Here is a 23,392-nt window from a genome sequence, read left to right on the forward strand (position 1 = left end):
TTAAGATTTTTGTTGTTGTTCTCTGAATGTTTCTTTTCATGTATATGTCATTTTCTCTCACCTCTCAAATTTTAATTATAATTTTCTAGGGTTTTGCACTCCCTGACTTGTTCGTGTATCCTCCAACTTGCTTTTTTAATTTTTTCTCTCCAGTTCTGTACCCTCTATTTAATGTTAGAGGGTTTCCTCAATTATCTGGTAATCACTGGATCTTTGATTATATTTAAAGATGAAGCCCTAAAAAATAGATAGTGAGAGGATAGGACTTTTAAACTTCATGATCGGACGGGTATGCAGCCATTTGTTGGGTATCCTGAAGCATCAGTCTCCGTTGGTTTTTCTCCTGGGGTTGGTCAATCCCCTACAGAGGCATCCTCCAAATTCCCACTTGGGGTGTAGAACCCTCTCTATCAGTATTTCCTTGGGATTGTGTAGGCTGCAGGGAGAAAGCATTCCATCCATTTAATACCCAGAAATCCTGTTTTCAAGGTAGTGTTCTGCCCACAGCTATGCCTGCTGTCCCTGAGCTGAGGCCAGGGTCCTTCTGATTCAGTCACCTTCCATCTTCTGCCCACTGGGAGAGATGGTGTTGCCTGGTATGGGGTATTGAAAGGGGACCGAGGGCCCTGATTCTCATTTGGGCTTTCAATCCAATTCACTGTCAGATCCAATTTCTGGATCTTTCAGAGGTTCTGCAGCAAAATTTTACCTTCTGCTGGGCCTTCTTCACTGTTAAATCAGTCTTTAGCTTCCTGTGGTCTCTCCATCTGCTTTTGCACTCTCAAAACTTGGTTGCAATCATCTTCTCTTTTATTCTCTTGTCTTTATGGGGTTTATGCCTTTAAAATTTTATTTTGGTGGAGTTGGCAGAGGTTAATATATGCCACGTTTTCTCAGCTTTTTAAAAGATTACATGTAATGCCCTCTTTTATATCTGTTTCACAAATGAATTTTAAATCATAAATTCCAGTGCTATCCAGTACATTTAGGGTGTGTAGGAGCTTAACTTGGCATGACATTTTATATAGGTGGTATTTTTAAAAGCAGTTTGGTATTGGATTCTCAATATAGCATTTTTACCTGATTCATTAGAGAATCAGTTAATTCAGCTGAACGGGACAATTCTGTTGGATTCTCAACAGAGGGAAAGCAGAATCATATAGGAGGGTACATTCTTCCTTTTCTCCACACTCTATCCCCATGGCACTGAGCCACAGATAGATTACAGAGACACTTTGTTGCCGATCATAACTTAGGACCTCAAGTAGAATGCAGATGACAGCAAAGTAGAAAACAAGTCATCCAATGCATTTATCGGGAGTCCCTGCCCGCAGTCAATCTGGATGGACTTTTTGTATCAGGAGAGAATTGTGGTTGTTTTACTGGCTTCCTTTCCTCACTGTACTTAAGAGGCATCAAAAAACCCTTGAGCTGCCATCAGGTGCAGGGCACTATGCAAGGAGAACGAGGGAGCAGGCTGGAAAGAAGAATTTTCCTGACTCAGCATCTGAACTACCTCATTAATTGCAACCTTCTGGAAGCAAAGGAAAGATTTGGGTGAAACATCAGTGACCTGAGTAGAAAATAGTTTTCCATAAGGGAGAATGGGATGAGAAAACCCATCTCTTGTCAAACCGTTCTTTCTCTTTCCTTTTCTCTGTTTAAATGGCAGGTGCACTGAGTAGAGAGAGAAACGCTCTTCCTCAGGGCACTCGTGAACGAGGTCTCTTGCCCACATCCTTCATTCACCCTTAGAGACTTTACAGAGCACCAAGGGCTTACAAACTCTTTCGTCAAAAGTTACAGAGGTAGTTAAAGTAAGCTTGATATACTTGACTATTCATTTAGGAGATTCCCTTAAGTTTTCCAACATGTGCTCCTCGTCACTGATAAAGTCTGAAATTCATGTAACCAACCCAACTATTCTGGGAGGCAGCCTTGCTCCCAGTTGAGACGCACCTCCTACTGGAGTGCCGAAAGAAACACCAACTCTGGGAGCAGATAAGGTCGAACCCCGGCTCTGTCATTGATGAGCTGGTTGATTTTGTTTGAGTGTGAATTTACGTGTCATTTCAACAGAAACTGAAAGCTATGTGACTTAATGGCTTCCTTTCCTTCCAGAAAATTAGTTTCCAGAAAATTTGGAGCTAAATCACTCCATTGTATCAGATGACTCATCTCAGGTCGCTGGTGGAGTCTCTTCCCCTTGTTTCCTTAGATGGTTTTGACTGTGTTCGATTGCCAGGCTCTCATTTTATATTTCAGTCTATTTTAAGCCAGATGAAGTCATCAGGTATGAATCTAAAACAGCGTTTATGCCATTGATGTTTCTACAAACTGTCACTAATCTAGGCTGACCTTTGTCTAGGTGGCTCTTGATGCTGATCTACGCTCCCTCTGACGATTTTTGCTAGCTGAGTGATGTGACGTGCTGATGTCACTTAATTGTATTTTCTCTTTTTATAGAAAGGTAGGTTGGTGCAGACTTTTTTAAAGTCTGATTTTTAAGGTTGTAGAGTTTTCTGAAAACTAATGCGAAAGGGGAAGCACATGGAGCTACACAGTGTTCACTTCCCATCAGAAGAAATCACACAAGTTCATAAACTAATGAATCTGACTTAAAGCAGCCATCAAGAATGAATTTCTAGGGGCTGGCCAGTGGTGTAGTGGTTAAGTTCACGGGCTCTACTTCTGCAGCCCAGGGATTGCAGGTTCAGATCCCGAGCACAAACCTACATGTTGCTCATCAAGCCATGCTGTGGTGACATCCCATGTACGAAAAAATAGATTGGCACAGATGTTAGCTCAGGGACAATCTTCTTCACCAAAAAAAAAAAAAAAAGAATGAATTTCTGTTTTTTTAAGTAGTTCATTTAGCAACCATGTATTGAGTATCCATTACGTGCCAGACCTGTCTTAGTCTCTCAGAATACAGACACAGAAAGACAGATCTTGTTCCTGAAATATCTGGCAGTCTAGTGGGAAAAACTAATAAAAAAAATAAACAATAAAATGTGATAAATGCCATAGTAAAATACTATGGGAACATGATGTTGAAGCCAACTATTTCTAACAGGAACTGACTCTTGAATGGTTTTGAATATGTTTAGCTTTCATAGATACTAGCTTGCCAAAGTCGTTGAACCAATTTATCCTCTTCCCGGCAATGTATTTGTGTTTTGGTCCTTCTACATCCCTAACAACTCTTGCTATTGAAAGTCTTCTTAGTTTAGCCATTCTAGTGGATATGCTATGGTATCTCATTCTGGTTTTAATTTGCATTTCCCTGATGACTAGATGTTGGTGAAGGCAATGGGCGGGGAAGGGGCGAGGGAGGAAGAGGCATTATAGGCAGAGAAAGCAACATATACAGGGAAACATAGAGGCTGGAGGTAATGATGCGTATGGTAGGTGCAGAGGATGGCAAGAGATGAGACAGGAGAGAAGATAAGGAAGAGTATGAAAGGGTTTGTACAGCATGCTAAGAAGGTTGAACTTGCCATAAAATCACTAGAAAGCTACCACCAAAAGAGTTTTAAGTGGGAGATAAATATAACCAAACCTATAGTTAAATGCTCCCTCTGACAACAGTGTGGAGGACAGACTGGAGGAAGCAGGACTGGAGGAAACAGCCAGGGAAGGGGACAAATAGGCCTGGATAGAGGCAGTGATGCCAAGGACCATGCAAAGAGGGTGGTTTTAAGAGATATTTACACAATAGAATCAATAGGATTGGCTGGACAAGGGAGGTGAGAAGGAGTGAGGAGAACCAGATGGTACCTAGGATTCTGGCTTGGGTAATTGGTTAGGTGGTAATATATTTACCAACTTGGGAAATAAAGGAAAAGAATCAGATACAGTGTAGGATGTAATGGGGAAGGGTAGCCGAATTCATTTGGGATATGTTATATTTGAAGTGGTGGTAGAACATTCAATGAGAAAGATATATTTCCTTCCCTGGTCTCAAATACCTACCCCAGAAACCAAGCAGTGTGTCCTGAAGATTTGATACTCCCTTGCCTTAGAAAGAGTTAAACAGATTTTGTTTTCAAAGCTTAATTCATAGGAATAACAGAGCTGTATTTCCAGAGGGAGAAAGGGACCCTGGGGGTTGAGGGAGGAGAGAACCCAAAGTGCTATGGCCTTTGAGGGTAGGAAAAGCGACCCCTGAGGTAAACTCTGCAAAATGAAGAGGGTTGCTATGAGGGACATTGCTTCCTGCCTCTCAGAGCCCCTGGCAATAGTCAAAAGCAAGACTGTGTAGCAGAAAACATAAGTATAAGAAGCTGACCTCTGGAGATTACATACGAGTCATCAGCATGCATAGGGTGGTTAAAGCCATGGAAAAGGGTGAGCTTACTCTAGGATTGCTCATAGGGTGAGAGGAGAAAAGGGTCAAGACGGTGGGAAATGTCAGTGTTTACAGGGCCAACAATGGAACAGGAGGAATCTGAAAAAGAACGTCTAGAGAGGCAAGAAAAGAGCCAACAAGGGCAACGTCATGGAAGCCAAGGAAGAGAGAGTTTCAAGAAGCAAGCGATCAGTACAGTCAAGTGCTGGAGAAAGAAGTCAAAGGAGGTGAGGATTTTAAAGAGTTAGAAAGTCATTAAAGACTTGTCCAGAGCCATTCCACTAGATTGATGGACTCCAAGCCTGATTAGGGAAAGCTATGAAGTGAATGAGCAATAAAGAAGTGCAGGGAATGTCTTAGCTTCTTTTATGGGGTTTAATAATGAAGTGGAAAAAACCTAAGGCGATCTCTCAGAGGGATGACAAGTTTAGGGGAGAGAATTTTCCTTTAGTATGCTAGAAACTTTGATGGTAAAAGGCTATGGAGAAGAAACCAACAGTGATAGAGAGATGGAAAAATGGGAGCAAGAAGAGACTAAAAAGGTCTGACTGAAGCATCAGACGGAAAACCAAGAGAAGTCTGAGGGAAGGGAAGCTTGGCAACCATACCAATTGCTTTAACAAAATTCATGGAACATAAGGGCAGAAAGTTGCTTATTTGTCAACTAGGACCTCAGGAATGGCTTTTTTGGGGAGGGAGTCAATTGAGTGTTGGAGGCAGAAGCAAGAGTGCAGTGTGAAGAAGTGAAGGGATTATGGGGAAGTGAAAACAGAAGGTTTAAGATTATGTTTTCAAGACACTTGGCTGTGATTGGTAGAAGATAGGAAAATTCACTAAACTTATCTATCATCTCTGCTACATCCATGGCCGCCTCTGAGTGGCCAGTGTACCAGTGGCCTTGCCTTGCTTAGTGGACTGGGTGGGCACTAAGTCAAGGGAAGTGAACTTCATGGGCACAGATGTCAATCAACGTGGGGCACCCAAAGGAATACACAGTTCGCTTTCTGTTGGTGGAACCTCTTTATGGGTGAATTGAAAGTCTGCTCAAAGTTCAATGACAGATGCATGGTGACACTATTGGAAGAGATTCTTATGTTTGGGAGTGAGGAAATACTCCCCTTTTTCTTGGCAATTAATTGATCTCCGTGGCAATTAGCTGTCAAAATAATGTTCAGAGACATAGTATCTGTTAGCTTGCCTTGCAGAGGTCACATCTTTCCTTCTCCATACTTCCCATTATTTTGAGCCATGAATAGAAAAGCAAAGAGCCATTAAGGATCCTATAAACCAAATGTTTTTGTTTATACCATCGTGATCTCAGAATATCTAAGGAATCAGCCAATACAATTTTTTAAAAAGCCAAATAATTAACAATCGTTGATGAAGTCTGACTTGTTTTTGTACTCACTTACTCATTCTGTAAGCATGAGTGCTTATAATTATGTCCTTAAAGCTAAGCAGGATTTTCAAAAGTCAAGCATAACCCCGGGCTGTGGCTTTGATTAGTCACAGCTTCCAGAAGTGTTGACTCAGCTGAGCAGGAAGCAAGAGGAGGAGTCACTGGGTAGTAGTCATGTATGGGGAAAGGGTGCGGGAGTGGGTAGAAGACAAAAAAAAAAGATAAGGAAATGTTTAAAAGAATTACATTAAAAAAAAAATAGCTTTTGCTATGATTAAGAAAGTAGCATTTGTTTTTCTTATGCTGTAATGTCTTCAGTTTCATAATGGGTTATGAAGTTTGCTAGTCTTTTAATGATATCGAAGCAGAAGAGCAGGGAGGAAATTACCACGCATGAGAGTAGGCAATTGGTGATAAATACTTTTGCACCATTTAAAAACATTATCACCCTCTGCCTTCATTGTGTAAGGGTATACCACCATTTCATTACCATTTTTTAAATGTTATAACTCAAGAGTCAAGTTGCCATGTCTAATCTATTGTTGATGAAGAAAACAAAACCATCATTATTGAAAAATCTCAAACGAGGTATGGCCCATCAATTTGGAGACACTCTGCCTTTCCAAATACTTGAGAACATGCTTTAAAAATTTTACCACATGCAAGCAAAAGCCAAAGCTAACTTGAGATAAAAATTTATAGCTTAAGAATCCTTTGGATATGGATAGACTTAATCTTTCTAAGAGAAAAGGTCTTTCTTGCCCAGTTTTTTAATGCTGCTTCCACCCCATTTTACCCACTCTACAGCCTAATACAGTACCTGATGCATATTTATTCAAGAAACATTTATTGAGCACCTTTTGTAGGCCAGGCATTTGTAGAGGATGGGGACATCAGAATAAGTAAAAAGGTACCTACTTCTTATTAGCAGAGTACAGTCTAAAGACTAACATAAAAAATAAACAGTACAATGATGTGTTTTATGCACTAACACCTAGGTTTTATAGATGTGGCATCAGAAACTGAAAAGGGATCAGAGAGTCCCACCTCTGGAGAAACATCCAATGGGATCAGGAAAGACTTTATAAGAGAGGTGTTATAAGTTGTATTTGGTTGGAAGATTTCTCTCTGAGGAAAGTGATCAGACCAAGAGAGGAGAGATCCAGATGGTGAGATAGTTGGGAGTCCCACACTATAACTGTCTGGGTGCTGCCTGATGACCCTACAGCAAAGCCCACCATCAAAAAGTCCAGCCCACACACACACAGCCTGGAATTAGCTTTTAGTGCCTGCTGGTAAATATGGGCAGACAGCCAAGGATCACCAAATATTTGAGGAAAGCTTCAAATGGGAAGGCCAGAATCCAAAACAAATGACAACAACCCAAAAGCAAACTGGAAAGAAACACAATTTGAAGAGAAATAATTTCTAAATACCATGCTTGATATCCTTAGGAAAAATCAGAAAAGATGAGGCATTCACAAACAGGAATAGAAGGCTATGAAGGGGGACATTCAGAGAACAACAGAAATTTAAAAGTGATATTAGAAATATAAAACTCTGCAAAAGAGTTGAATGGCAAAATTGAGGAAATAGCCTAGAGAGTAAAATCAAAAGAGGATGACCCTAGATAATACAACATTCAAATCACAAGTGTTCCAGAAAAAGAGAACAGAAAAAACAAAGAAAGGAAACTCTCCATGAAATAATCCCCAGAATGTAAACATAAAAGAATCCAGATTATTAGAGTTCACCGAGAGCCCAGCACATCACAAGATTTCAGAACCCAGGAACAAAGAGAATCTCCAGAGTTCCAGGGTAGGGAGCAAGGCAATGATCACATTCAAGTGACCTGGAATCGAGGTGGCATCAGACTTCTACTGCAAAACTGGTAGCAAAAACACAATGAATGGACAATGCTCACAAAATTTCGAGGAAAATTAGCAGCAACCTAGAATGCTATACTCAGACAAAATATCAATCAAGTGGTAGTGGAGACCAGAGACAGTTTAAGACACACAAGATCGCAAAACATTTACTTCTCCAGCATCCTTTCTGAGATTCCTACTGGAACATGTGCTCCATCAGAACAAAAGAGTGAGCCAAGAAAGGGAAAGGCATGTGACACAAGAGATACAACATGAGAAGGAAACCACAGGTCATGGCAAATGAAATCCCAGGATGACAACTGATACAGGACCAGACAGCACCCCATCCAAAGGGGAACAAAACAAACCACACTTGGAGATACATCTGCCCAAAGTGAAATTAACAGAATATCTGAATGTTTGAATGTATTGAAAAAAGATACAGATTTTCCAGACAGTTGAAACATGAAATAATGAGAGAAACAGAAAACCAAACCAATAGGCAAGGGAGATTATTGATTACAGGAAAAACAAATAATTGTACAAGAAAGCAAGTGAATTAATAGTATACTACATGGCTCAGGTGGGAACAGTGGTGACACAGCCATAATACTGTAAATGGTAAATACTGAGAGGTGGCAAGAGAGCAGGAAATACTTATTTTTCTATAATGAGAATTCAATAAATGGTCTAACTGGAAAAAAAAATCAGAAGAAAGCAGCATAAGGATGCTACTTAGAGAAAAAGAAGCAGATACCAGAAGAAACATCTAAAAGATTTGAAAGTAGTTGTCTCCAGGAAGCAGAAATAAGAGTGTGTGCCTAGAAGAAATCTGACTTTTATTTTTGAAAAACCCACAAAACTTAGAGAATTACCATATTTCACTGAATTTCAATGTACTAAGATGCACTATTTTTTATGTATCACTAAGAAAAACATTCTGAAAAATTCGGACAAAATGTTCTCCTATAGCTTGGAATTTTTTATATTGATTGAAATAGGTATTTTGGGCTTTTGTAGACATTTTTGTTATATCTCACTCTTGTACATATATAAAAAAGAAACTGTAGATGATAAAACTAACCATAGTATTTCTAAAACTTCCCCACAGAGTCCAACTCTTCTGAGTTCTCTTGGACTCAAAGCTGTTGATCTCCATATTTTTCCAGACAGTATTGATCGCAGTACTATCTAGAGTATTAGCAACATACAGCATCTATTAAAAGAGTGCTTACTTAGCCTTCCTAAGGCAGCACTTAATATTTTAACATTGTCTTCAGGTTTTCTTCAAAGCTGCTGACACCCATTCGGCAGCTTTTGATGTTGTCCTAACTTAATTTTACCAGAAGGCATCAACAAACGTTTATTCTACAACAATCAGGACTCAAATTCCCTTCTCAAATGGTCCTTCAATGATTGTTGAATAAAACATCAGGGAGCTGCAGTTGTCCAGTCTTATCACCCCTAAGAACAACCAAGTTTGTGCAAGCAGATAATGGTCACTGTGTTAGAATGACTTCCTGGCTGACAGCAGCTGGAAGACACCGTCAAGTATAAGATGATCTCAACTTCAAACATGTTAAAATATAAAAACAAACAAAAAAAACCAACTATCTTCGATACAGATTTTAACCTAGAAGGGAAGGAGGAGGATGAAGAAAAGAGGAAGGAGAAGAGAAAGACGATTCTAACAATCAGTCTAGAACTAAGGCAGACTAGAACTAAGCAGTGGGGATGAGAGAAGAGGATGGATCCAAGGAATATCCAGAAATTAGGATCAACAGGCCTTGGCACTGATGGCAAGTTGAGGATGAGCACAACAAAGGAGGAGAGGATGACTCTAAGGTTTCCAGGCTATAGATCTGGATACGGAGCAAAGAAAGTACTAGGGAAAAAATCAGTTCAGTTTTGGATACACTGAATTTGAGGTTCTATTTGACACCCTGATGGAGATATCCAGGAGGCAGCTGGATATATAAATCTGGAGCTTGATAGAGTTGTCTAGTCTGCAGATATAAAATTAAGAGACATCAGTCAATGGTACAGGATGATATTGCCCATGGACAGACTATTGAATTTACAACAAAAAAATGAACAAACCAAAACAACCAGTACTGTATTGGTCAGTATTTACAAAGAAGAGAATCCACTGTGACTAGTTTAAGAGGAAAGGGATTTATTATGGAATCTTAAGTGGCTTACTTAGGAAAACTAATGAAAAAGACTCTATCTTAAGCTTTTAGAAACAATTTCCAAAGCCACACTGCAGAACTGGGCAGCTGGAGAAGCTGCTGCCTTTAAAATGATCAGAGATCTGTAAAGTCAGGAAACTGTCTGCCACTTCAAAAATGCCTGTTATGGCGACCTGCTCCAAAACCACATCATGTCCATTAAAATCTGCATCAGCAAAAAAATGCCCCCAGGCCTGCCCTCTCTCCTCTTACATTAGCTCCAAATTTAAGTCTCATACAAATGTATGTATCTGATCAGCAGAATTTAAACTACATCCAGAACTCTAGGGCATCTGAAGAACGTTTGTCTTGTTTTCTTTGGTGGGGGAGGGGTGTTTATTTAGCTTCTTGGCTCCCACATGTTAGAAGGAGGCTGTGATGAAATGCACGATGAATGAGCCAAACCACATTCCCTACACGAAGATCACAAACAGAACAATGGGGAAAATGAACACTGAAAGTGCGAGAAGTCCTTAAGGTGACAGAGAAGCGTGGAGGGGCAGCACAGTGAATACACTGCAATGAAAGCCAGTGGAAAAGGGGGGTTAGAAGAAGAGATGAGTGGTGAATAGTGTCAGAGGCTGCTAAGAAGAGAAAAGTTTAAACAGCAAGATAAGATCTAAAGAGTGTCTGATAGAATTAGCAAAAACAAGATGCCTTAGTGAACTCGGCAAGAGCAATGTCAGTGAAGTGGTTAAGGAGAACGTTTGAAATGGGTTAAAAAGTGAATGGGAAATATACAATGTGATTTCAAGGAGTTTAGCCTCATCTTAAATATGAAATAACTTCTAAGAGCCTGAGTTTCCTCATCTGGTAAAATGGATTGACGCAGACCTTGTAGGTTATAAGTGTGACTTTGTGTGGCCAGGCTTTTACCACTGCAGCAGAGATCAAAAAAAGTAACCTCACTTTTGCACCTGGGGTCTCCGCAAGCACCTCCTGGCTGTCGGGTTTGGGGGAGTGCCATCATTCATGCCCTCATCACTTCTAGCTCTTTCGAAATTGAGAACAGACTCATAAGACCGATGGAGATCAAAGTATCACTTCCATTAACAGGAAAGCTGGAATGAAGAAAACAGTTTGGGCTTGAGGCTGAAGTGAACTCGCTCTTCCAGCCAGGGAGAGGAGCTAGAGGGGACCAGACCCTGCTTGGTCTGCTTACACGTGGCAGACAAACAGGAGAGGGCCACAGCTGTTACTCATTTCTGAGGCAAGGGGAAGAAGAGCAAGAACCAGCAGATAAGGCCGTACATGAACAGTGACCCTGTCTGGCAGGAAAACATGAGGAGCAGCCAAGAAAGGGATGGTGAGAACAATGGATGTTTCCTCCATGGTACTTCCCCAAGAGCGGGAAAGTGTTTGTAGAAACCATACAGGGGAAACGAGGGCTTCTCCCCATCTGAGGGTTGAGGGTGTCTCTCACGGCCCTCACGAGATGGCTTCCACATCATAATACACGCATGGTGGAAAGGGAGCACAGCCAGGGAGGAGGGGGGTCTCCCCTGTTCTCTCCTTCATTTGTCACAAAAGCTCACAAGGAGTGAATGCCGGCAGCCTGACCCAACACCTTCACCATATCTAACACTCCAGACTAATAAGCAGGTAGGTTCAGTTCTTCAAACAGGATACAATCATGATAGATAAAGAAATACTGAGATACTCGAATTCCCCTTTAAGAAAGGACTTGCTGCCCAACAACCAGGAGCGCAAACAGCAGACAGCCTCCAGCTGACAGATTCTTCAGAGTCTGAGTCAGCTTCAAAGAGATCCCTCACCTGACCTCCCGCCATTCCCACGCAGCCTACATCCGGTGAGTAATGGAAGCAGGGGTATACAACCCTGGCCATTTTGGTCAGATGTGCGACGGCTCTCACGTGCGATATTTGGTCCAGAGCTTCCATGCAGGTTCCTGGAGGCTTTCTTGAGCCTGCATGGCAATTCACTTTTTTGCCTCATCTTGCTTATTCTCCCTTCCTTTCACAGATGTTGATGTCTAATAAACATTGTGGGTCCCAAACTCCATCTCTGTGTCAGCTTTGATACAATCCCACCCGCGTCAACAGGGAATGGCAAAAAAAGATTAAATTAATAGCAAACATGGCTACTCCCTTTCCTCTCCCCAGAGAAGAGCCTTCCAGACCAACTTTCATAAAGAGGTCGCTTCCCCGCTGCATGCTAACTTGTACCCCAGCCTTTCTGCCTCACTTCCTTTTCCCATTCCCCTTCACAACTCTCAGTCCGGTGACTCAACTTGCCTCACTGAGAAAAATCCATCTCATTCCTGAGGAGGCTGGGCCCCTCCTAGTCTCATGCCATATTTGCTCTCATATGCAAAGCCTCGAGACTTCAGCCACATAGTTGTCAAGGCTCTCTTCTGTTAGTCACTCCTGGCCTCTGAAGGCACAGAACAGAAGGCCTTGGGTTCAAGCTGTGAGCAAGAGTGGATATGAGTGCTTCAAACCCAGTTCGAAGTTTCCACTAGGGAGTACTGTGACTCATGTACACCCAATAAACAATGTGTATCCAGAATATATAAAGAACTCTTACCACACAAAAATAAAAAGACAACCTAATTTTAGAAAGGGCAAAGGATCTGAATAGGCATTTCTCAAAAGAAGATATACAAATGGCTGATACACACATGACAAAATGCTCTACATCATTAGCCATCAGAGAAAAATGACAATGAGATACATTTCATACCCATGATGATGGCTATAGTCTAAAGTCAGATAATAACGAGTGTTGACAAGGATGGGACAAAATTGGAACCCTCATATACTGCTGGTAGAAATGTAAAATAGTACAGCCATTTTGGAAAACAGTCTGGCAATTCCTCAAATGATTAAATAGAGTTACCATATGACCCAGCAATTCCACTTCTAGGTATGTACCCAAGAGAAATGAAAACATATATCCACATGAAACCTTGTACATGAATGTTCATCGTAGCATTTTTCATAATAAGGTAGATACAATCCAAATGGCCAGTAAGTGACGAGTGGATAAAAAAAGGAGGTATATTTATATGTTGGAATATTATTCAACCATAAAAAGGAATGAAATACTGATACATGCTAAAATGTGGATGAAATTTGAAAACATTGACAAGTGAAAAAAGCCAGTCACATAGAGCCACATATGGTATGATACTATTGATATGAAATGCCCAAAATAGGCAAATCTATAGAGAAAGAAGGTAGATTAACGGTTTCCTGAAAATGGGCAATGGGAGAACTTGGGGGTGATGGCTAAGTGGTTTCCTTTCGTGGTGAAGAAAATTTTCAAAAATTGGTTATGTGTGATAGTTGTACAACACTGTGAATATACTAAAAAAACCACTAAATTGCATGCTTCAAATGGATGAATCGTATGGTATGTGAATTATACTTCAACAAAGATTTTTTTTTAACGGCAAACTTCTTCTGAAACTGGGTAAAAGAAGTGAGAAAGGTTGTGAGTATATATAAATTCATTGGTCGGGGTCAAAAAATTGAGGAAATTCCCAACTGAAAACCTCAGCTTTCTCATTGAAATAGAAGGCAAAGCCATGAGTCTGAATGGAGACCATACTCAAGTTACCTCTTATATATGGGGGAGAAAACGAAAAAGAAAAGGGAGTTTTTCAAGTACACTATAATTGTACTAAGAATATAAAAACCACTGGGAGAATTAGCTTACCGAAATTTAAAAGCAAAACAATAAATATTCAGAATAGATAAAATACTAACCACCTTTATCTACTGATTGAAGAAACTCACCCAAGACCCTCTTCCTTTGTAGCTCCAGGGTCAGTAGAGTCAGAAGGAGGATATGTGGGAACCCCAAAGGCTTTCCTCCCTCACCCTACCCCTGATCCAGAGCACCTCTCAGGTCCCAGCTCATCTTCAGATGCCTGGGATCAGCCAGGCTTCTTTCCACAGAGGACCATTCTCTCTCACCCATGGGGTTCCTACACTCCCCCATCTCAAAATAAGGTTTGGAGTTGACATAATCTCCATACTTCCGGTGTCCCCAAACCAGTCCCCCCTTACCAACACAAACACACAAGGACAATAAGGGTTCAAGGCCAGAAGTAGAAACCAGTCTAGGAATTTAATAAAGGGGACTGGGTGTTTACAAGTTAACTGGAATAGACTGGACCTCCAGGAATAACTCCCAGAGCAGTGCAGCACTGAGCAGCCAGGCCAGCTCCCAGCTCTGCAACAATCAGGATGGTGAGCAATCAGTAGGCTCACACTGGAACTACTGGAACAACCATAGCTGTGATGCAGAGACCAGAAAGGAAGGATCAGGAAGCTACTGCAGCCACACTACAACTGCCTCTCAACACCCACAAAGCTAGTGGCTGGACACCAGAACACCACTTCAGAAAAACCTCCAAGATCTTGCTCACCAGCAGGAGAACAGCCAATAAACAGAAGAGAGCTGGCTTCTGCTTCACTTCTGCTTTCTACGTGTAAACCAAAATGTATAGAATGAAATTCATCCAGAAGAGTCAGGCAAATGTGGTTTCCTGCTTTCCAGCCTCTGCAGTACAGGAAGACACCAAAACAAGATGGAAACAGATGCTGAGTACCAATCGGCTGTATCTAACATACACACACACACACACACACACACTACCCCTGATGACAAGATTACTGGCTCTTTTTGTTATGTGAATTTTTCTGATAACCCTCAGAGGAAACAGACTGGAAATAATATAAATGAGAAACATGGAAAAGTATAAAAGTTCCAACATTTCACATGGGCTATGGAGTCTTGGTCTCTGGAGTCCCTGGTTACTGATTTCCTCTAAGGAACTGAGTGGATGACCTCTGGGTGGTCCTGGGCCCACCAATGCTCTCCGGTACTCTGTAATAAACAGTCTGTCTCTATTTTTGATATTTGATGGCTCACAGCTATCAAGCCCTGCCACTTCCCCTTCCCTCAATGCATCACATCTGGCAAGTTAATGAGAAAGCCCTGATGCTCCGTCTTTGGCAGTGGCAGGAAGTTCAAACTATGCAACTCTTGGCCAGCATGAGGGAACCCTCACCCCAACCCACCTTCTAACCACTATGAAACCCCAAGCCGAGACTCCCCTCCCTGCTCTCTCAAGCTACTTTCAGACCTACGTAGGAGCTGGCCCTGCCCTCCCAAGAAAGCCTTCTTGTGTGAGTAATAAACCTTTCATGCCTTCTTGGTCCCTGTGTGACATCATCAGTCTTGACATCCAAACCAAATTTTGTGTGGGAGGTCCATCTTGCCCCTGAGGGATGCCCACAAGATACCCCACCATCTCCCACCACAACCCTCCCACACCATACATTTCTGACCCCATCTTTGCTTCCTGGTGGCCCTTGTTCCCTCCCTACAGATACCATCAAGGCAGAATGATGTCTCTTTGTGCTAAGTGGGGAGTTGACTTCTCTGCAGGGTAAGATTGGGTGAAGCCCAATTAAGCAGGGCTCTGCTTTGCCCAGGAGCGTTCTTCTCAGAGCACTTCCTCTCAGGGACCACATTCACCATTCTCCCCATTGCCAAATCCAGATTAGTGCCTCATGCCCATGTGAAACTCCCTTACTGGAGCTCATTCACAGTCACTTGCTGCTGCCATCTGTAGCTACTCTGCTGGGCTCCTTAGCAGCTGGATGCCTGCTTAGCACCTTCACTTCACCTCAAGACTCTTTTAACCTGGGAGCATGAGTGATGCTACCCTCAAAGTTCAAAGACATTTAACGTCTTCATCTGGATGACTTTTTCTCAACCTCCTAGAGTCCATTCAGAGCTTTCTCTTCTTTGCCAGGGCTAAAACTGCCCTTCCATTGTCCCCACTACAAAGGTAAATAAATAAAAGATAACAGGCATTGCAAATTGGCAGCCTAAAGTCTGACTCTGGCTAGAAGGTGTATTTTACTTGGCCTGCCGAGGGTTTATTAAAAAAAAAATCCAAAAGAATTCAAAGCAGGATCTCAAAGAGATATTTGTGTACTCGTGTTTACTGCAGCATAATTCACAATAGCCAAGAGGTGGAAGCAACCCAAATGTCCATCAACAGATGAATGCATAAAGAAGAGGTGGTATACAATAAAATGTGGTATACAATAGACTATTATTCATCATTAAAAATGAAGGAAATCCTGTTACACACTACAATATGGCTGAACCTTGAGGACATTATGCTAATTTGTCTAAATTGTAGAATAAAATCTATTTGCTTAGAGAATATGGTTCTTTCAATATTTTGCTATTATTCTCTTTTCCAATTTTATATTTTTTCCATAAGAAATTGATGTGTAGTTTTTGTCTTTATACTATTTTCTCAAATCTTGGAATCATTTTAATGTTAATTCTGTAAAATAAATTGGGAAGATTTCCACATTCTCTCCATGCTCTTAAAGTGCTTAAAAATGAAAAAAATTATTTGTTCCTTGAATATTTGGAACAACTTATCTATAAAACCTTCTGGGTGGGGAGGCATTTTTTGGGTAATTCTTTAAGTTCTTCCCATGTCTTTTCTGAATTTATTCATGTTCTCCACTTCTTTTTTAGTAAATTTTGGAACTTTTCATTTTCTTAGAAAACCGTGAATTTTTTCAGGATATTCAAATTTATCGTAGAATTGTATCTAACATTTTCACATTTTAAAAATTGTTTTTTTCGTAAGGATGCAATCAGCCAAATTAAGAATGTGGAAATTTCAGGGGACATATAACTTCACTGTTTTAAAAAATAAAAGACGTGGAAAAAAAAGGATGGACTAGCTGTTACAGACTAGAGAGACGTAAGCAATATATCAACTAAATACAATAGGTAGACCTTGTTTGGACACTGATTTGAATAAAACAATTGTTAAAAGAGTTTGAGACCATCAGGGAAAGATGAACACAGACTGGATATTAGATGCTATTAAGAAATTATTGATTATTTATTCAGTGTAATTATGGTTAAGGTATATATTTTCAAAGCTGTAATTTGTTAGTGATAAATACTGAAGTATTTATGAATAAAATGCTGTGTCGTATGGATTTCCTTAAAATGCTCCAAGGGAAAAGAAGTGGGGAGTGGACAGAGAAGGAGAGAAAGGAATACATAATAAGAATAGCAAAATGTTGATAATTGTTGAAGCTCACTGATAAGTACATAGGAGTCCACTGTACTATTAAAAATATTTAAAATGTCTAAAAGGTTTTCCTCTGTATTTGTGGGTTATCCTTTTCATCATTCTGAACGTTATTTATGTTTTCTCTATTTCTTCTAGATTAATCTTCTGGAGATATTTTTATTTTGTTGTGCTTTTAGAGAACAAGCTTTTAAATTTACTAATTATTCCTCTTTAAAAGTAAGTAATTTAAGTTTTTATCTAAAAAACAATTCATTGTCTATATTTTCTAGGTTAATTTTGTTGTTTTTTGTACAATGACTTGAGCTGAATAGTTAGTTCACTTATTTTCTTTATCTGGTTATTAATTAAAGCATTTAAGGCTATGAATTTCCCTTTGAGTACAGTTTTGGTGTATCCCATAAGTTTGGATAGGCACCATTTTGTGTGTGTGAGAGGATATGGTGCATATGATAGATTAGTGCTTGATATTCATTCTACTATGCTTCTCATGTGCTTTTCTGAACTGTAGAGCCCAGAAAGCTAAAAACTACATTTCCCAGATTCCCTAGCAGATAGTGTTTTGAATGAGATTTAGATTTGGCCAATCAGGTGCATCCATGCAAGTTTTGGAAAGCAGAAGAAAGGCAGAGCTTCTGCTGCTTCTGCTCTTGGGCATAGTTGGACGTGATTAATTTTTCTGCAACTGAATTAGCAGAGGTACCACGGCCAGTCATTGGTTTTATGGATGTCCTACGGCAGGCAGGCACAGGGCATCATTTTACTGGTGCAGATCATAGCAAAGGCTGGGTGGTTCTGGAGCCCACGGCAGTAATGGTGGTTTCCTGTTTGTGGCGGCATCCTCATCAGAGCAGTATGTTTCTGTAGCAGTGGCTTTATGATGAGGAAGACACAGTAGCTGCTTTGGTGACACCATCTGAAGTGTGGTTTTCAGAGTCATTTCTGAAAGCTCAGCCTAGCATCTGGTCTTCCACATACTCTTAACATTTCTACAAGCCATTTAATTCTATGATAATTTTCCTAAACTGGCCAAAATGAATTCCGTTCTCTGTAACGGAACCTTGACTAATACAACAAACAAAATTAGCAGGGTGGTTCTATACTAACTTATGATATAGGATCAGTAGCACTTGACAGACCCAAAATAGCAGTGGCTTTAAAAAGTTAGAACTTTTTAGAATCCCTCAGCTATGGCCCTCATCCACACAGTCCAAAATAGCTCACCACTGTGTCTGCATTCCAGGCAAGAGGAGAGAAAGAAGGGGAGGCAACATCCTTCCTTTTAAAGGCACAACCCAAAAGTTGCCCGTTACTAATGCTCACATCCCATTGGCCAGAAGTGAATCGCATGGCCGCACTTGGCTGCTCCGAACAGTGACCTCCTTTTGACTGGTCTCTGCCTCTCGATATCTTGAAATATCTTATTACGATTATGAAACTCATAGAATGGCCTGGCCTAGAAAGGGGAAACCTCCTTAATTGTGCCATATCCTTTACTGCTTATTGTTTTCTAAATATGCTGAGGTAGTAGTTTTCCTTTCTTCTTTCATCCAAGAGTTATTTAATGCCCTGCTATTCAAAGTATGCTCCACGGGGATCAGCAGCCTGGCCATCATCACCAAGGAGTGAGGACATGCGAGACCTCAGACCTACTGAATCAGAATCCACTTTTAACCAGTGTGGTTCAGAAGGCAGACCTCTAACTCCAGATCTTGAAGGAAATGAAGAAGCAGCGTTCCTATCCTCTTCCCAATTCAGCCCCCTCTACTCTCAAAGAGGGCTTCAGGGAAGCAGTGTTCTCTCTCTGGGGAGTCAATTTACTGGCAGCCCCACCTTGTGGTGGAAATAGCCATACAAGGTAATGAGGTGTCCATGGAATTTGCTACCGTTCAGTCTTTTTCTGGCTTACTGCACTAGCCTTTTCTGTAATTTCTATCAATTAGCATGACTTCATTTTTTCCTGTTACTCCCTGACCTCTCCCTCATCCTTTCTCTCTGGCTCCTTTCTCTCTGTTCCTCCCCATTTTTATTTAGGTGTTGCAACTAGTTGCCTAGGGCCAGGGTTCACACGTTTTGATTGGCTGTCAGAGTATTTTAAGAAAATCTTAATTTGAATGGCTTTAGATAAGCATGTGCTCCTGACACCACCACAGGCCCACCAATCCCTATTGTCTTGCACCCAGCCCAGCCTGATGCCCTAATTTACATTACTTCCCCGACCCCCGACCCCCATGGGCATTTGAGTTTGTGAATCAGCAGTGTTCCTGTTCTTCTGCCTGCTGGAAGATCTTCAGGGGTGAAGAGTTTATCATCCCCCACTCTAAAGGGAATCAAAGTACTGCTATTGACCAATTCCTTTTTACGCATTTCCCTCATTTTTATCACGGGATTTCCCACATCAGTTATTTCCTTTCTCTCTCTGAAATTCTCACATTACATCATCTCTTTCCTATTCTCTTTACGTGGTACCATGTCTTAGGAATGTGAACTTGATAAATTAGTACTATACCGGATGTGAATTTTAAAATAATTAATGTCTAATCATTCCTGGCACCTTACTCAATCTCAGTCATCATTGACATTATGAGACCCACGGTTGCATTATTTTCTTCACCATACTTTATCAGTACATTCTTCTTCATTCTCCCGGAAACCAATTATCTTCTTATATTCAAAATCCACACAAGAAGCATATTTTCTATATGATACAGCAATTCCACTCCTAGGTGTACACCCACGCTAAAGAACAAAATTCAGCTGAGTAAGTTTGTAGATGAAAGCAGCTTTATCCAATGATTCATGAATGGAGCAGCGTGCCAGCTAGCAAACAGAAGGGAGCTCTGAGGAGCTGTACAAAATGGAAGGCTTTGACAGGTAGAAGGGGGAAAGACAGGATTGTTTCAGGCAAGGCCACCTTCCTTTGGAGGACAGAGGGATCTATCGGGTGGATTACCAGGAAATTCCAGACTGACCAGTTAAGTCTACATTCCTGGGGGAGGCTGAAACTGCAATTAGGTCGTATGAAGTCTCAGTTTGGTGACACGAGCTTAGCACAAGTGACTCCATTTTGAGCCTGCTGTCTCTTTTTTACACCCAAGAGGAATGAAAACATTTGTCCATGCAAAAATTTGCATGCAAATGTTTACAGCAGCATTATTCATGGTAACCAGAAGGTGGAAACAACCTAAATGTCCATCAATAGGTGAATGGATAAATAAAATGTGGTATATCCAGACAATAGACTATGATTCAGCCATAAAAAGGAATGAAGTACTGATATATGCTACAATATGGATGAAACTTGAAAATATTACAGGAAGTCAAAGAAGCCAATTACAAAGGGCCACATATTATACGATTCCATTTAGAGAAAATGTATAGAATAGCTAAATCTATGCAGACAAAGAGTATATTAATGGTTGCCCAGGGCTGAGGTGGGGGGTGGTTTGCAGGTAAAGGGTAACAGATCCAGGGTTTCTTTTGGGGGTGATGAAAATATTCTAAAACTGATTGTCATGATGGATGCACAGTTCCATCCAGTATTTAATGAATTTCCTAAAAAGCCATTGAATTGTACACTTTAAATGGGTGAATTATATGGTATGTGAATTATATCCCAGTAAAGTTGCTTTAAAATCCATATACTAAACTTCGCATATTTAGTCAAATGATTTTCGACAAGGGTGACAAGCCCATTCAAAGAGGGAAAGGACAACGTTTTCAATAAAGTTGTTGGGGAAACTGGATATCCATCTGCAAAAGAATGAATTTGGACCTTTAATTTATATCGTATACAAAAATTAACTCAAAATGGATCAAAGATGTCAAACTATAAAACTCTTAGCAGAAAACATACAGGAAGCTTCATTGCATGGAATTTGACAATGATTTTTTGGCTATAACACCAAAAGAACAGGTAACAAAAGTAAAAATACATCAAAATTTAAAACTTCTGCACATTAAAGGACACAATCAACAGAGTGACAACCTTCAGAAAAGGAGAAAATCTTTGCAAACCATATATCTGATAAGAGTTTAATATCCAGAATATATAAGGAACTCCTACAACTCAAAACATATAACCATATTAAAAAACGGTGAAGGACTTAAATAGACATTTCTGTAAAGAAGATACACAAATGACCAATGAGCATAGGAAAAGATGCTCGACATCACTAATCATTAGGGAAAGGCAAAGACAACCACAATGAGATATCACCTCTTATCCATTAGGAGAGCTGCTGCCAAAAAAAAAAAAACACACAGAAAATAACCACTGTTGGGGGTTGGGGAGGGTGTGGAGAAAACGGAACCCTTGTGCACTGTTGGTAGAAGTGTAAAATGGTACATCCACTGTGGAAAACAGTGTGGCAGTTCCTCAAAAAATTAAAAATAGAACTACCATATAATCCAGCAATAGTACCTCTGCATAAAAAAGAATTGAAAGCAAGGTGTTGAAGAGAGATTTGTGCACCCATGTTCACAACAGCATTCTTCACAATAGCCAAAAGTGGAGGCAACCCAAATGCCCATCAACAGATGAATGAATAAATAAAATGTGTTATATACATATAATGGAATATTATTCAGCCTTAAAAAGGAAGGAAATTCTGACACATGCTATAACATGAATAAACTTTGAGGACATTCTGCTAAGTAAATAAGCCAGTCACACAAAGACAAATACTGTATTATTCCATGTGTATAAGGTACCTAGAGTCATCAAGATCATAGAGACAGCAAGTAGAATGGTAGTTGCCAGGGGCTGGGAGAAGAGGGGAATAAGGAGTTGTTCGATGGGTCCAGAGCTTCAGTTTTACAAGATGAAAAATTCTGGATTTGGTTCACAATAATGTGAATATATTTCATACTACTGAATTGTACACTTAAAAATGGTTAAGATGGTAAATATGATGTTTATTCTAGTACAATTAAAAATAAAATAAATAATAAATCCATATACATTGGCCGGAGTTGGGATGAGCGATCCCTCATTTACTGAGTTAACTGTTACTTTAAAAAAGAAAGAAGTCCGTTGCCTTACAGAGAGCAGGCCCCTCCACTGCTTCAGGGTAGCTTAGTGTTTATTTTTAAAGTCAGAATAGGATGGAATATGCACTATCTGCTAACTTGAACATTTTCTTAGGAAGTCTTCCTTTTAATTAAAGAGACTTGCAATACTATTTGTATCCAGGAAATATCGACAAATAGACTCAAAATGAGTGTTCTGATCCTGGGGCATTGGTAGAAAGTGGCAGGCGCAGACTGGGCTCCCTCTGCCAGCCATACATTTTGACTCCAGAATCCCTGTGGCCTGAAATGGTTCCTTCCACTGTCAGCCTACCCAAATCTAGCTCAGCTTTCTATCCCCCCATTTCTTTGACCCTTTCTTTCTCTCTCCCTTTTCTCTTGGAAGCATGACAAGGCTGCAACAGCCTTACGCCAAAGTCTATCAGAGGTGGAAGTTGTTGATCAAAATCTCCTAGAACGCATTCCCGATTTAGCAGAAAAAATATTAGAATCTCATCGTGGGCAAAGGTCAACATAGACCCATGGGCTCCGTCTCCCGGATCCCTTATCTCTGTTCTTGCAGCGCTCTGGCTGCCAAGTTCTCTGCATGCATTCTCAGTTCTCATGACGCTGCGGGCACCTGCTCCCCGGCTCTGGCTTCTTTCCTGCTCCGTTTCCCCGTTGGCCCTCTGCTTGGGGTTATCTGCATGTTCTGCTGTGAGCAGTGGTGATGGGTGAATCTCAACTCCAGACGACATACCTGATTCTAGTCTCCGATCCTAGACCACCTCTTTGCGATCTTGAGGCCACAGCTGTTTCCTAACCCATGGCTTCTGGGGATAGGTACACTGCAGAATCACCAGTGTGAATACCTGGAGTTTAAAAAAATATATGGATGCCTTCTGAATGAAGAGTTCCAGGGCCGGCTCAGGAGTGTGTCTTGTGAAAAGGACCCCAGGGAATCCTGATGACATGGAGAGTTTGAAACCAGTGTCCAACCTTTGTTCTTTCCTTGACTGGCCTTCAGAACCACTCTGCTCCCTTGACTCCCACCCTCTGAGAACCCCGGAAATTACGGTCTTCCTTCATACAGGGGCAGTGCAATAAAACAATATTTAGTTTAAATTTGGGCTCATTTCTTTTTATTCCTCAGCCCTTCCACCAATAAAACTAGACGATGGGGCTGAGGATGAGTGACTAAGAAAGGCAGATCATGGAAGACAAAACACAGGTTTTTGTCTCAATTTCTAAAACAGACTCTTGAAATTTATGCCAGAAAGAACAGATTGGAAAGCCAAGGAATTCAATAGCAAGAGTCTGTTCTTTTGAGCAGTCTATTCAGATCCAAAAAGGTAAGGACTTGGTACATAAAGTTTATGCCATAAGCAGAAAAGATGGGAAGATGCTTTGATTAAGAAAGAGCCA

Source organism: Equus przewalskii, chromosome 4 (assembly GCF_037783145.1).
Source record: "Equus przewalskii isolate Varuska chromosome 4, EquPr2, whole genome shotgun sequence".
NCBI lineage: Eukaryota > Metazoa > Chordata > Mammalia > Perissodactyla > Equidae > Equus > Equus przewalskii.